We start from the raw sequence: 15,834 nt of genomic DNA, 5'->3' as shown, positions 1-15,834 counted from the left end.
TGGAAATTGGTATAATATTGACTATCAAATTCCCTCAGAAAGTCTGACCAAGTTAAAAGAATAGTGGAACGGGACTTCACCGAATTCCACCATGTACGGGCTCTCTTCTCCAATAACCTCGTAGCCACTATCAGCTTCATCTCATCCTTCAATCTCATATCGGAGAGTGTCTCCAAAACCTGATTAATCTAATCCTTCGCTGTGGTGGCGTCCAACTCACCCACAAAGGACACACAACCCAGTTGTTTAGCCTCCTTCAGCTTTTTAGAAATAGAGACATCATGTGCCAATGGAACTGAAGGAGTAATTGGTGGCACTACATGTGGGACCTGACTAGTCTGAGCCTGACCAGCCATCGCGGTAAAGAAGGCTGCCATTGCCTGAATTACCTCAAGAGGCACGGTAGGAATGCCAGTAGGTGGCGGAGGAATCTCGATCTGTTCAGCAGCAAATGCCGCTCGAAAAGGGGACGTAGTTGATTTCTCTCCTCTAAGGTCTGGCTGACCTTGCCTAGGACGACCTCTACCCCTCTTAGCTGATCTAGTAGGGAGTGGGCGTTCACGTCGATGAGGTATGATAATCTAAAAAGGAAACAAGGCAAGTTTAAGTAATCTCATACTCTACATACATGCAACTCTACCTATCCCAACTTAACTTAACCTAGTTTAACTCAACCCGGGGCCACGCAGTGTCAGTGTGAATTCTTAAAATAACTATAAAAATCAAAAACTTAAAAACCATGCTTTGTTAACCAAAAGCTCTGATACCAACTTAATTGTCACGACCCGGAACTCCCATCTAGCCCATGACAAACGTTGCGAAGCCTCGACAGACATTCTTTCCCCGAATGCCCTTTGAGACCTCACAAGGCTTTTGTACCAGTTTTTCCATTCCTCTTTCTTTTTTCTTTTTTTTAATAATAAAATAAAATAAAAATATTAATAAAAATAATCTATTTTAATGTTAAACAATATATATATATTTTTAAAACATAAAAAATTAATTTACTACACATAAAAACAAAATAAATTTATACATATTGTAATATAGAAAACTGGAGTATGCAATTTAAATTACAATGACAGGTGGGCTCCCAAATAACTGAGAAGGTTTAAGTCTATAACCTTGCTTTCTAGGATGCAACTTCGAAATTTACTTCTCGATGCAATTGACAGTCTACTGCCTATTCTGAGCTTGAAAAATGTATAGGAAAAAGGGGTGAGATTATAAAATCCCAGTGAGTAGACAGACATCATCAAAATAATCTAAAGCCGAGTAATAGGAGACAATTAAAATAACTCATCCCAACCCATATAATAATTGGATTTCATCCAACTACTCAACATGGGTTATGCACTTTTCAAAAACTTGGCCCTTGTCAAAAATCCATTTTCGGGGATACCCAACGGAGGCATCTTATCGAGACCGCCAAGGTTATTTATTGTCACGCACACACAAACACATTTCACCTCTAACAAAATAGCCGTTCCTTGGCGTTGGCTGAGTCTCAGTTTCACGCGGCGACTAGCGTGAAGTGTACTCAAATCCTACATCGGGAGTTATCCTACGCGCCTCTCCAATCGAGGTAAGCTCAATAATTGAGAACCGTGCCCCTCTAATTAGGCTGGCCCACGGAACCCCTGTCACTGCAGTGCCCACTTTATAATCCACCAACCAATAAAATCACAATAGTATGACATGGCTCACTTAACACATTCAAGGCAAATTAAAGCAGTTCACATATTCTTTAAATCATAAAAATAACCAGTCATACTCACATTTATCATAAGCTATTTAATGTAAAATCATGGATAAACAACACAATCATAGTATAGGTCTCCAATTACTCAATTTTTGAAATCATTATTAAATTTTCAAAAATTTTATAAAATTATTTTATAAAATCCCATTTTCCCATAAAACACAATAATTTTCCAATTAAACCATTTTTTCATAAAATCACACAATTAAATAAATCTACTCTAGATAATTAAGACGATAGTAAGTTTACTCACTGTACTAGGAGTAGATATACTCCAATTCTCAGTCTTCGAGTGTAGTCTTTTACCCGTATCAGATAGCTCACCACCTATCCACAATACATGACACAAAAATTTCAACAATTTGTGTCAAATCAATATATATTATTTCAGGTTCTTATCCATGCGTATGCACTAGATAGGGTGTGAAATGTTTGGACAATCGCTTAATCACAGTATCCGACCTAACTCACCTATACACGATGTAAATTTCTAAAATCTCCAATTCAACTCCAATTCCATCCATTTCAATTTCAATTATCCAATTATATCCACAATACCTCAATGACTGTGAATGTGGTCCAATTTATCAGTTCGAATCATAAATTACGCTTTTACCCCTAGTGGGTAAAAATTTTAATTTTTTTGCACCAAAAATTCCCATTTAATTTCCAACCTCATAATTCATCATTTTTCCATCTAATTCTCTTAAAATAAAGTCAACCTCATCCTCACACACCATTAGCTAGATTCGGCCTAGAGAAATTCATGGAGAAAATGAATATTTTTCTTGTTGTTTTACTCATAAACATGCTAAACTAACACTAAACACTAACATAGTTCAAAATCAAATTAATCTAACAACTTTCTCTCTCTAAACCCATATGATCAGATTTGAATCCATCATGAAAACACATAATTTAACCATGGAAAATAAGGAGAAATGCATGAAAATGATAAATCTCAAGCTAAGCTTGAAAAATCATACCTTTAAACACTTGATTCCTTGAAAAATCACACTTTTTCTTTGAATTTTCTCACTCCAGGGTTTGTTCTTATTTCTCTCTCTCTCCTGCTGGTTTTGGCTGACCCTCCCAATGAAGAATTCTGAAAGTTTCAAGCCTTTTAATAGGTTTAATAAAATATTATTATTTTATTTACCTTTTGAATATTTTATTAATTTTTTTTCTAGCCAGCTTTTTGACTTTCTTTTTCTACCACTCAAACTTCTTCACTTATCCATGTCTCCCATGAAATATCTAGACTTTTTCAAAGTTTTAGAGGAGTAAATTTTTAAAAATTACACTTTTACCCCCGTAAAAGTAAAAAATTACATTTTTACCCTAAAAATTGAAAAATTACCAAAATGCATAATTTTCACTCCTTATACTCATATCATGCTCCATTTAATCAAATTTGATCTAAATTCTCTCGAAAAATTCAATTTCGTCCTTGGGTGGCAAAATTACCATTTTGCCCCATAATCGATCAATTTTCCTTATTGATTCCAAATTGATCCTCGAACTCCGAATCACCATTCTAAGTAGATTTTGGGGTTTCAGAACTCTCAAATTCCTTTTATATTTTTCATTTGAACTAGTTTGAGGTATAAATCAACTTCACAGCACCTCTAGGGGCAATATCGTCTTTTGTCAATTTTTCGGGCTTCCTCAATATACAAACATTCTATCGAGCATGTGAATGACATCATAATTATTTTACAAAGCAGGGTTTGACACTCAGAATGTCAACCGGAACCCCGCAAGGCTTTAATATCAGCTTCTCATTTTCCTTGTGAGTAATTATTGTCAAATACCATGTTCTAAAAGATTTTAAACTGTTTCCAACTTAAAACAAACAAAATAATAATTTTCGTCTCATAGGGGTATTTTGGTCATTTTTTTCATAAAATTTCGAAACTAACTGAACTGTAATATACAACTACAAAACACATAATTCAAAATCAAAAATAAATTTGGATGTCTAAAACATTCATTTAAAATGAAATTATGACTATTAGAATAAAATATTCAATTTTCTAATAAAACAATATTTTTAGAACACTATGTAAATAATTTTTACAGCGTAAAAGCAAAATAAATTCATACATGCTGTAATACAAATAACCAAAGTATAAAATTTAATTTACAGTGACACGTGGGCCCACGAATGACTAAAAGTATCTAAAAAAATGAACCTACAGTTTTTGGATGTGGCAAGTCCAACTGTAGTCCTCGTCGATATTAGTTATCTACAATCTATTCTGAGCCTGAAATTGGTGGATAGGAGGGTGGTGAGATTATAAAATCTCAGTGAGTAAACAAATATCATTTAAAATATCTAAAGGCGAGTAAAATGAGACTATTAAAACATTTCATCAAACTGTAATTTATCATCTTTCAACTTATTTCAACAAAATGAAATCAATTTATTTAAATCAAGTAATCTGTATGACTTATGAATTTCTTAAAAGCTTGGCTCATGCCAAAAATTATTATCATACTCAGTTATCTGGGATACCTTGACCGAGGGCTATCCTAACTGAGTTCGTCAAGGCTATTAGAAAGTCATGTACGCATAAATCATGTTTTTATTTTGAAAATATAGTCATTTCTTGGCATTGGCTGAGTTCCCCTTCACGTGGTGGTTTGGCATGAAGTGAACTCTAAAAGTTATACCTCGGGAGTTACCCTACTCTCCTCTCCAACTGAGGTAAAATATAACGGGGTTTACCGTGCCCCTCTAATAGGCTAGTCCACGGAAATCCGTCCACTGCAGTAAGCTACACCCACCATACAATAAAATTTTGACAGCATGACAGGGCTAATATATTACTACCCAACCTGCAAGGGTAAAATAAAACAATTCATACAATTCATAAAACACAGTCCAGCCAGTCATGCCAACACATTAACATAAGCCATCAATTCCAATCATTAATTTACAACATACTAGTGGTCTCCAATTACTCTATTTTCAAAATCGTTTTTTCATTTCAAGATAATTTATAAAATCATTTTATTTAAACGTATTTTATTTGTAAAACCAAAAATTAACCATTTAAACTCATTTTCATAAAATTCCACCAAAACTGATTAAAACATACTTTAGATAATTAAAATGATGATAAGGTTACTCACAGTACTAGGAGTTCGATATACTCCTATTCCCGGTCTTCGGGCACAATCTCTTTACTCTTGTTAGAGGGCTCACCACTTATACATCATACGTAACACGAATTTTAATAAATTGTGTTAATTTATCATAAACTATTTCAGGCTCTATAAATCTATATGAATGCACGAAATGTGATGCAAAATGTCTAAATAGTCGTTTAAATACGGTATTCGACCTAATTCGCACTATTCTCGGTGTAATTGGCTAATATCTCCAATTTAACTCTAAATCAATTCTTCTCACTATCTACACTCCAATTATACCTAAATTACCTCAGTGACTGTGAATGAGATTCAATTTATCAATCCCGAGTCAATAATCACACTTGTCTATACATTGAGCAAAAATTCATATTTTCACACCAAATTTTCCCATTTAATTTCTAGTCTCACCAAACATCAAATATCACCAAAATATAATGAAATATCATTAATTTCAGCGACAATATCCTCCCTAGAAATTTGGCTATTGATGGTTGATGGGGAAAATGAATTCTTTTCATGTTGTTTTGTTTCTAAATATGCTAAACTAACTAAAAACACTAACATAACTTAAAATCAAATCAATCTAACATCTTTCTCTCTCCATACCCATTTTGACTAGCCATAAATTCACCATGAAAACATGAAATCTAACCATGAAAAATAAGGAGAAATGCATGGGAAAGGTAGATCACAAGTCAAAATCAAGAAATTTTACCTTTGATTGCTTGATTACTTGAAATCCACTAATTTTTTCTTGAATTTTTCCACCTAGGGTTCTTGTTCTTCTTTTCCTCTCTTTGTTCTTGCTATGGCCGGCCATAATAAGGAGAAAATGAGCTGATTTGTGTTATTTATAAGCCAAATAATTAATGGATGAGATTTTGCCATGTGTCACCTTACCATTGGTCCATGTGCCATTTCTTAACTATTAAGCTTTCTCTCTCCACCATATAAATTCCTTCAATTATCCATGATAATATTGGGTAAAATCCATGTGCTGGATAAGTGTTGGGTGTGTAAAATTACAATTTTGCTCTTGGGGTGGCAAATTACCATTTTACCCCTATGCTCCAAAAAATACCGGGATTACAAATTTTTCATTTCTCAACCTCAAATCATACTCCAATAAGTCATATATGATCAAAATCTTTCAAAAATTTTCCCATTTTGTCCTCGAGTGGCAAAATTACCATTTTACCCCTAGATAGTGAAATTTTTTATTTGACTCCAAATTGATCCTCGAACTCCGAATCCCCATATTAAATCATTCCGGGACTTTAAAATTCTTAATTTCATCTTAAATTCTCTATTTGATCTAGTTCAAGCTTTAAATCAACTTTGTTGTACCTTTAGGTACAATACCGACTTTTGTAAATTTTTCGAAACTTTCCTAGCATGCAAACATGTTATCCATCACATGTATGTCATGATAAATATTTTATAGAGTCAGGCTTGACATCTTCTCCCCCACTTGGATCAACAATATGATCCTTCTTCATGACTGATTTCGACATCATGCTAAATATTAATATTTTAATATTATTTTATTAATAAAATATTATTTTATTCTAAAAATTTTATCTTGTCTTTTTGGTTCTCAAAATACCTTATTATACCTAAATTCACATCCAATAAGCTTTATTTGTCACTATATCAAAGTATGAGATATTTCAAATATGTTTTGTAATTATTATTATACTGCTCTAAAATCTCTCGCGGGCTGAGTGAGAAAATGTACCTCCCAGTTGGGTGGGTGGGGACCCTTGAGGTGATGGCTGGGTTGGAATTAGTTGCACTGGTTCACGTGTGACCTCAATGTAAGTTGTTGGTGCTTCCACCTTTTAATGTGCATGAAAGATTGCTTAGTTTGGTTCTTCCAGCTTTGGGATTTTATCTAACAATTATCTATTTCAGAAAATTGCCAAACATGAACTTAGTAGGACGGCTGTCAGGAGACATTTCGACCTTATCTGAATTACAGCAAGTGTAGGTCCTTTTGCCCACTGTCTCCCTCTGTTCTTCATGGAGGTCATTTTGCAGCTAGTTTGTCTGAACCATCCTTCTAAACAATTTTTTTTTTCTTTTCAACATGTAAATGTTAGCTTTTGAGTATTGCAGCACTTGTGTATCTTTTTCTTCTTCTTTTTAAATTATTTTTATTTGTTATTATTGTTCTTGGGAGACTTCAATGTTCAGGTATCTAAAGGTTTGCTCTTTGAATACAAGGGATATGTTAATCCTGGTAGAGCTATAAATAAAAAAGAATTCGTTTCTTTAATTTCTTTCAATAAATAATTTATCAATTTTTAGTTAGTGGCAATCGTTACCATAGTTATTATAACATCTCTGATGTGGCTTCGTTTTTCAGGGATCTATCCTACAACAAAGGTCTCACAGGATCTCTTCCAGCATCGATTGGGAATTTAAAGAATCTAACAAACTTGTAAGTAGATCCATTTCCTGCCAAAGCATCACCTGGAAGCAAATTTGTTCTGCAATTCCCTTAAAAGACCTCTTTTCTTTGTATAATATCGCAGAATCTTGGTTGGTTGTGGTTTCAATGGTCCAATTCCCGATTCAATAGGATCTATATCGCAGCTGAGGTTCCTGTAAGAATTTGACCTTTAATGCTTATTCCCTGCAGTGACCAACAAACATGCAATTCCATTTGGACTCTGGTGATTTGCCATGTATGACTATTAAGTGAAGGGCATTACATTAGTATCCAATAAAACTTTGGTTTTAGGCTCCATGATCGTGGGTTGTATAATGTTTTGGCTTCACTATTTGTACTTTTTATTCTTTACCTCTTTTAATCAGAGTACTTCTTTCATGCTGGCCTATATTGCCTGCAGATCCCTAAATTCTAATGGCTTCACTGGACGTATTCCACCGTCCATTGGTAATCTATCAAATCTTGTTTGGTTAGATCTGGCCGACAACCATCTAGAAGGACCAATTCCAGTTTCAAATGGATCTACACCAGGGCTTGACATGTTGATTCATACCAAACACTTGTATGCCGAATTTCTTTGTAGTTTACGTTTATTTTGATGCTTTTCTTGCAATGGTTATATTCTCCTCATAGTAATGATGTTCTCCATCATCCACAGCCATTTCGGGAAGAATAAACTCTCTGGCCAAATTCCATTTCAACTTTTCAGCTCAGATATGACTCTTATACATTTGTAAGTTTCATTCAGTTTTCTATCAAGTAGGTTTTGCAATATATTTCTTGACTTACCTAGAATGTGCTTTGCAAAAGGCACACTGTATTCTAAACTACAGGAAAGGTGCATACATATAACGAATTTCTTCTCTAAATAATGATTTTTCTCTTAACCTTTAACAGCCTGTATAAGAGGGTGCTTCTTCTTTGTATCTTAAGCCACCCTTCTGAAAGAGAGAGACTCTGAATTCTTTTTCTCATTTTATTTTTTATTTTAAAGAATTGCAAATTTGTCTGCAAGCTCCTTCCTCCTATTCTTTGCTTTAATGTGATGAAATTCAAGAAATAACAGCATGAATTTTTTTAGATTTTTTACATTTCGTTTTCCTCTCTCTCTGGTAGGCTATTTGAAAGCAACGAACTTACTGGAAGTCTTCTTTCCACCCTTGGACTTGTGCAAACTCTGGAAGTGGTGTGAGTATCTAGATCAAGTACTACAGTGAACTCTTGTTGAAGTTTTTGCTGTAAGTGAATTTCTACAGGGTTTTTGATGATGAGAGATGAATTTATTGTTTTGGCTACAGACGCTTTGACAACAATTCACTAAATGGGCATCTTCCTTTGAATCTCAACAATCTTTCAAGAGTTCAATATCTGTAAGCTATGAACAGAAAAGGCTGATAGTCTTCTGCACTTGTTTTTCTAGGAGGGAAGGGAACTATTATCTTCTCTTAATGAAGAGCATTTGGTGTTGATTTTCAGGTTTTTGTCCAACAATAAACTGACCGGCCCTCTGCCTGACCTTACCGGCATGAACAGTTTGAACACCTTGTAAGTAAGAAATGCTTTAGTAACTCTACCCATAATATAATCATTCTTTAGTCTTCTCAAACTACATTTGGTTGCCCCTGTTTTCTTATTCATGTTCCTAGTGTATTTTTGTGTGTATCCAAGTGAAATGCTGCTCATCATAGCTATCTTGTTTAGTAACCGTACGCAATTTTATTGTCATTACTAATCTTTGTTCTCTTACATGATTGTGCAGATACTTGGGTAATAATAGTTTTGATTTAGCAGATGTTCCTTCATGGTTTCCAGCCCTGCGAGCCTTAACAACATTGTATTTTCCTTTCTCTCTCTCTCTTGTTCCCTCTGTACCAACACAGGAACATGAAATTAAACTGAACATTGAAATATCATAACTGTTATAACCGTAGGACCAAAGTCCTTTTTCTACCATTCGACTTAGCCGAGGACCATCATTCTTTAATATCATAAGTACTTCTGTCTGTATATCTTCTTTCTCACAGGTATTTTTATGTAGACAGCAGAATAATCAATTTATTTGTATGGCAGAAGGATGGAACATACACAACTTCGAGGTCAAGTTCCTGCCTCAATCTTTGAGCTTCCAAATTTGAAGACTGTGTGAGTAAGCTTGACCTTATGTAGCACCAATTGTACTGAAAAATATGGATCCAAATAAAAAATGTCACATAGTTGTCACAATTTGGATATGATAGATTTTTGCCCCCTTTTGCTGTTATTTTGTTGACAGGGTACTAAAAGGCAACCAACTTAATGGTACCTTGGAGATTGGGCCAAGCTTTAGCAACCAGCTGAAAACCATAGATTTGCAGTACAATTCCATTTCTGGTTTCGATGACGGAGGCAGAACATACAAATTTGACATAATGTAAGCCAGAATTCTTTAACATTTTTCTGGACATGTTTTGTCGTTTCTATTTTGCTGAATAAGTAGGCCTGGATTCTCATACTCGTTGTAAGTTAAATTACCCGCAGATACATCTAGTTAATGTTAAAATTATTAGTGTTTTAAACATCACTGAAGCTCTTTTTACCAATTTCTACAGACTTGTGGATAATCCAGTATGTACGGTGACAGAAACAAGAAGCACTTACTGCAAACTTCCCCCATCAAATTCTGGGCCTTTGTTTTCAACCCCCCCTTCAAAGAACTGTCTGCCTGTTTCATGCAGTTCAGATCAAATTTCCAGCACCACATGCAAATGTGCACATCCATATACAGGAACACTACTCTTCGGAGGCATTTCTTTCTCAGACTTTAGAAACTCAACTCCATATGAAATTCTAGAGCAGCAATTGATACAGTTCTTCCAGTCCCATCAACGTCCAGTGGATTCTGTTTCACTAAGTGATCCAAGAATGGATTTATTTGAATATCATCTATTGGACCTTGCTGCATTTCGGTATGGCCAAAGCAGTTTCAATAGAACCGGAATTTTTATGAGTGCATTTGTACTTAGCAACCCGACTTTCAGGGCTCCTAGAGAGCTCTTTGGACCTTATATTTTTATTGGTGACAAATATGAACACTTTTCTGGTAATTCTTATAGAATAGAAGTAAAATGAATTTGTAAATTTCTCTGTTTATTTGGATTCATCTTTTTCTAAGTATGTGTGTTTTCATCCAGACGAACCTGCCAACTCAAAAAAATCTAGCATTGCCATAAAAATAGGAGCAGCAGCTGGTGCTTCAGTGCTGCTTTTACTATTAGTGCTCGCTGGGATTTATGCTTATCGTTAGAAGAAGAGAGTAGAAAGGGCAACCAAAGAGAGCAATCCTTATGGCATGATAAGTATTTCATTTAGTCAGCCTTTTCAAGTTGATTGTATTGAATATCTGGGGCTTATGATTGATTCTCTACCGTAAAAACATAGCACACTGGGATTCTAAGAAGAGCGGTGGTAGCATACCTCAGTTAAAAGGCGCAAGATGCTTCTCTTTTGAAGAGCTAAAGAAATACACAAACAATTTTTCAGAGGCCAATGATATTGGATCGGGGGGTTATGGAAAGGTTAATGACTTTCTTTCTCTCTCTCTATTGCATGTGTGTGCGTAAGTGTGCTCACCGAAAACATGCATCCCTCTGTCACCTTGGCCACATAGAGGTGGTCTATTTGCACAACTCATGTCTCGTTGCTGGTTTGGACTAATGCCTGACTGCAGCAAGACACCAGAGGCGGAGCCTCCTATAGGATGGCCCTTCCAAAATTTTAAATTTTTTTTACAGAATATATAAATTTTTTATAAATTTTCTTAATGCCCCACTAAAATAATTTTTTATTTAATAATTAATACAATAAAAAATAACAAAATAATTTTATATGCTTGACTTAGTTTTAAAGTTTTTTTTAATTTTTTTTTCAATTTATATTATTATTATTTATATTTTTATAATTATTTATTTATATTTTATTTATTCGTATGTTGCAAATCACTATAGATTTTCTTTCATAAATTTCTACAAACCATTACTCATATTTTTTTTCTTTTTTTATTGTTATGTCATATGTGGATTCTATCTTCTGCTTGTCATTTTATTTTTCTGTTAAATGGATTTTATTTTCTATGATTTTAGTTTTTAAAAATAAATAAATTATTATATAATTCTCAAATATAAGTTGTAATGTTATATTGTTGCTTAAAATTTCATCAATATATCATTTTTTTTTCAAAATATAAGTTGTAATGTTGTCATTTTATTTTTCTGTTAAATGAATTTTATTTTCTATGATTTTAATTTTTAAAAATAAATAAATTATTATATAATTCTCAAATATAAGTTGTAATGTTGTACAGTTGTTTAAAATTTCATCAATATATCATTTTTTTTTTTCAAAATAACCAATTCATTCTAGCATGTATATTGCAAACTTTAATCAATAGATATACATGCAAATTAATAGAATGAAATAATTATATTTTTTAATACAATTTTAATTATTATATATATATTTAATGGGTCTCAAAATAATTTTTTTTATTTAATAATTAGTTTTATTTTTCAAATTGTTTGATAAAATTAGAGTCATTATGGTTAGCATATTATTAGTTCATCTCAACAAATAAATTCTAAGCTAACATGTTAAGCCTATCAAATTTAAAAATAAAAAATAAAAGTGAGTCTATTAATCTAAACCCATTAAGTTTTAATATAAATCTAAGCCTCTTATAACATATTATATCTTAACAGTCTAACATAATAGGCTATCATAACATATTATATCTCAATAGTTCAATCTAATAACCCAATATGTTAATTAGCAATTTAAGAGGCAAATAGAAAATAAGAAGAGAGCTAGAACACACAAAGTAAAGAGACAATGCATTTGAGTTCGAAAAATTATTTTTTCTTCCACTCTTGTACTTAAAGAGTGAGAGAGACTCCTTTTATAGTTTTATTGAATCATATATATATATAAATGACACAATCATTACTGTTACTATACATTTTTTTTATGCCCATTATTTTTTAAGTTTTATTTAATTTTTTAGATGATTAACAATTAAATTATATATAAAATTCTCTTAACTGTTTAATGTCTTTTTCTGTTTGGCCCTTCTTTGAAAATGCTCTAGCTCCGCCCCTGTAAGACACATTGAAATTTGTAAGTTATTGCAGACGAGTGGTGGTCGAGGCAACAGACAATGTGGTAAAACAGGCACATGTTTAAATGCATGGTTTTCAAAAATATGGATAACTGTATATCTGAAATAAATTTGTCTTTTTATTTGTCCTTTCATTTGAGGCATCCCTGGCACTATCCCCCTTTGCACACTGTGTTTGCATTCAACTTTTTACTTTAAAGAAGGGAAGTTTTAAATGGATTACAATGCCATTCTACAAAGAATTAACGGGAAAAAAAGAGATGATAACCATACAGTGAATTATTCGATGTATAGAAAGAGATAATAACAAAAAACAAATTAGTAACTACATTTGGACATTTGTGTGCTTCAAAAACATGCAAAATGTGTTTGCTTACATAGTTAAAATGTCAACTGGAATAGTTGACTGTGATCCATATATGGCATATGTAAGATGTTTACTGTAGTTTGCGATTTGCGCATGTCTAAACACCTTATGCATCACACTATATGTCTATGTTGACATAAAACACTCTTCCTTCTTTCACCATCAGGTAAACATTATTGCAAGTAGATGGTAGCCAATCAGCATATAGTAGGCTAGATGCACATATTAGATAATTTACGCATACCTTTTGCGCTATGTTGTGTTCATATGAATTTTGATGCATTAAAGTTATCTCAACCACACAATGCAATGATACTATATTAATGTGCGTATTACTAACACATCCCATGATTTGCAAACTTTTGGAATAGACCAAGTGATTAACAAGACTATGATTGGATTTATTTTCCAACCCTTGCTCCTACTCATCCGTGTTTTAGTTTGTTCTGTCTCTAACTATGTCTGTTGCTGACAGGGATCTCTTTAGCATGGTCATGGTGATTTTTAAAATTATTTTTCCAAATAATTTTGAATGCCTTTAATTACAGGTTTATAGAGGAACTCTACCCACAGGGGAACTTATTGCCATAAAACGAGCTCAGCAAGGATCTGTGCAGGGTGGGCTCGAATTCAAAACAGAAATTGAGCTTCTATCAAGAGTTCATCATAAAAATGTTGTCAGTCTATTGGGATTTTGCTTTGAACGAGGTGAACAAATGCTAATATATGAGTATGTTCCTAATGGCTCTCTAAGTGATAGCCTGTCAGGTATTTTCCTCTGTTTGCTCACTTTATTCATCCAAAATGGGTTACACTGTCAATAATTAAATGGTATTTTATAGTTCTTCACTACCTGACCATATTACTTTTTATCAAACAATGCCCTTAACTGCACCAAGAAATGAAATAAAATATTTGATAAGCCTACACTACACTGCTAGTCTATAGAAGGAAGAGAACTTAACATTATTGCTTTATTCTTTCTTTAGCTTTGACTTTCCAGCCATCTGTCACTCTCATGTCCTATATAAGACCTTCCTAACAAAGAATCACATTTTGAGCTCACTACAGGAAAGCATTTATCATTATCCCTAATGAATGATTTTACTTGTTAATTTCCCATGTTATTGTTTAACAAGCTATCTTCTACTTCATTCATGTTTTGCTTCTTTGGAAAATAACATTCTAACAATTTAGGGAAGTCGGGAATCCGAATGGACTGGATCAGGCGACTTAAAATAGCCCTTGGTGCAGCTAGAGGTTTGGCATATCTTCAAAAGCTTGCAAATCCTCCCATCATTCATAGGGACATCAAGTCCACTAACATCTTATTAGACGAACGCTTAAACGCTAAAGTTGCTGATTTTGGTCTCTCCAAACCTATGGGTGACGGTGAAAAGGGTCATGTTACCACTCAAGTTAAAGGTACAATGGTGAGTTACTCCATACACCTACTCAAGAGAATAATTTAGCCTTTTAAATGGTAGAACCCTGTTCTCCTTTTTGTAATTGATGCTTTAGTTTATTTTCTTTCCATAGTAACTGGTATTCTCTCCCCTTGGCCCGCCCACCCCTTCATAGATGATGAACTTTTAATTCATTTATACATTTAAGCATCTACGGTAATCATAGTAGTTTTAGTACATGAAACATAATAATTTTCTAGATGAATCTGACATTTCTGAAGGGGCCAATGAGGAATGGTTAAAAATTTTCATGGGAGAGGAGAATTAGCTGACATTAAAAAATGTCTGATCCTCTTATGTCAAAAGTGGAGTCACCTTACATACCACTAAGTCAAATGTCTATAATATGCATGCATGATTATGGATAGTTCAAAAGAAAAATGCAACAATTACTAAAATTATGACTTAACTGGATTTGAGTTTAATAAATTTCATAAGAAAAAGAGAAGGGGAAGTGGTTAAAAGATTTGTTAAGACTATTTCATAAGGCGTTTACCATGCTTATAGTATGTGCTGTCTTAAGAATGTTTTTTCTTACTGTTGTAGGGTTACTTGGATCCTGAATATTATATGACCCAGCAGTTGACTGAGAAGAGTGATGTTTATAGCTTTGGAGTGCTGATGTTGGAGATAGTAACTGCAAGAAAACCAATAGAGCGAGGGAAATATATTGTAAGAGAGGTGAGACTAGCAATGGATAAAACAAAAAGTTTATATAATCTCCAAGAGATTCTTGACGCATCCATTGGCTTCGCTGCAACACCCAAAGGCTTGGAAATGTTTGTGGACCTAGCAATGAGTTGTGTAGAAGAATCAGGAGCTGACAGGCCTACAATGGGTGAAGTGGTAAAAGAGATTGAAAACATTATGCAGCTCGCTGGCATGAATCCCAATGTTGAATCAGCATCCAGTTCAGCAACTTATAAGGAAGCAACTAAGGGAGGTTCACTCCATCCATACAGTGATGACTTTTCTGCTTATAGTGGGGCCTTCCCAGCTCCAAGATAGAGCCCCAGTGAGAGTTATTTTGCTACTTTTCTTTTTCTTCTTTGTATTATTTGTTTTATGAGCAATGAAGTTGGTGAGATAACTGCTTCTGTTTTCAGCCTTGGTAACTGTCAACTTATGTCGGATCTTTTTGTTGTTTGTTGCATATTATGATGAAACAGTAATTATAATGAATTCTGTATATGTAAATAGGTAAATAGAAGAATTGATTACAAAGACACAACATGCTTTAGCATATTATTATACTCAGATAGTGTTTGGTACGAGAGAAATACGAGTATATTCATTTTGTCCAATTAAATTATATTACAGTATTTGTTTTGTAATAAATCACCGTAATGTAAGATTACAGTGCAATCACATTACAGCAGATGGATGTAATGTGATTACAGTCCAAAATCACTGCAATCAGATTGCATTATACTTTACAATGTTATTAAAGATACTTTTGTCTTTCAACTTTGTTAC

At 33.6% G+C, this 15,834-nt stretch overlaps 1 pseudogene across 1 annotated transcript; it reads left to right on the top strand.

Moving 5' to 3' along the window:
• The first annotated feature begins 1,344 nt into the window (after window positions 1-1,344).
• LOC18595635 (leucine-rich repeat receptor protein kinase HPCA1-like) lies at window positions 1,345-15,587 on the top strand (annotated as a pseudogene). The gene is made up of 19 exons (XR_016027164.1): window positions 1,345-1,411; window positions 6,651-6,738; window positions 6,836-6,907; window positions 7,290-7,364; window positions 7,459-7,530; window positions 7,777-7,938; window positions 8,035-8,109; window positions 8,493-8,564; window positions 8,675-8,746; window positions 8,853-8,921; window positions 9,136-9,210; window positions 9,447-9,518; window positions 9,649-9,786; window positions 9,965-10,455; window positions 10,547-10,702; window positions 10,794-10,930; window positions 13,441-13,660; window positions 14,090-14,325; window positions 14,905-15,587. The product of XR_016027164.1 is annotated as a leucine-rich repeat receptor protein kinase HPCA1-like (transcript).
• Window positions 15,588-15,834: the final 247 nt, after the last annotated feature.

This window comes from Theobroma cacao, chromosome 6, assembly GCF_053813885.1.
Source record: "Theobroma cacao isolate CCN51 chromosome 6, ASM5381388v1, whole genome shotgun sequence".
Taxonomy (NCBI): domain Eukaryota; kingdom Viridiplantae; phylum Streptophyta; class Magnoliopsida; order Malvales; family Malvaceae; genus Theobroma; species Theobroma cacao.
This window is presented reverse-complemented; position numbering and strand designations above follow the sequence as displayed.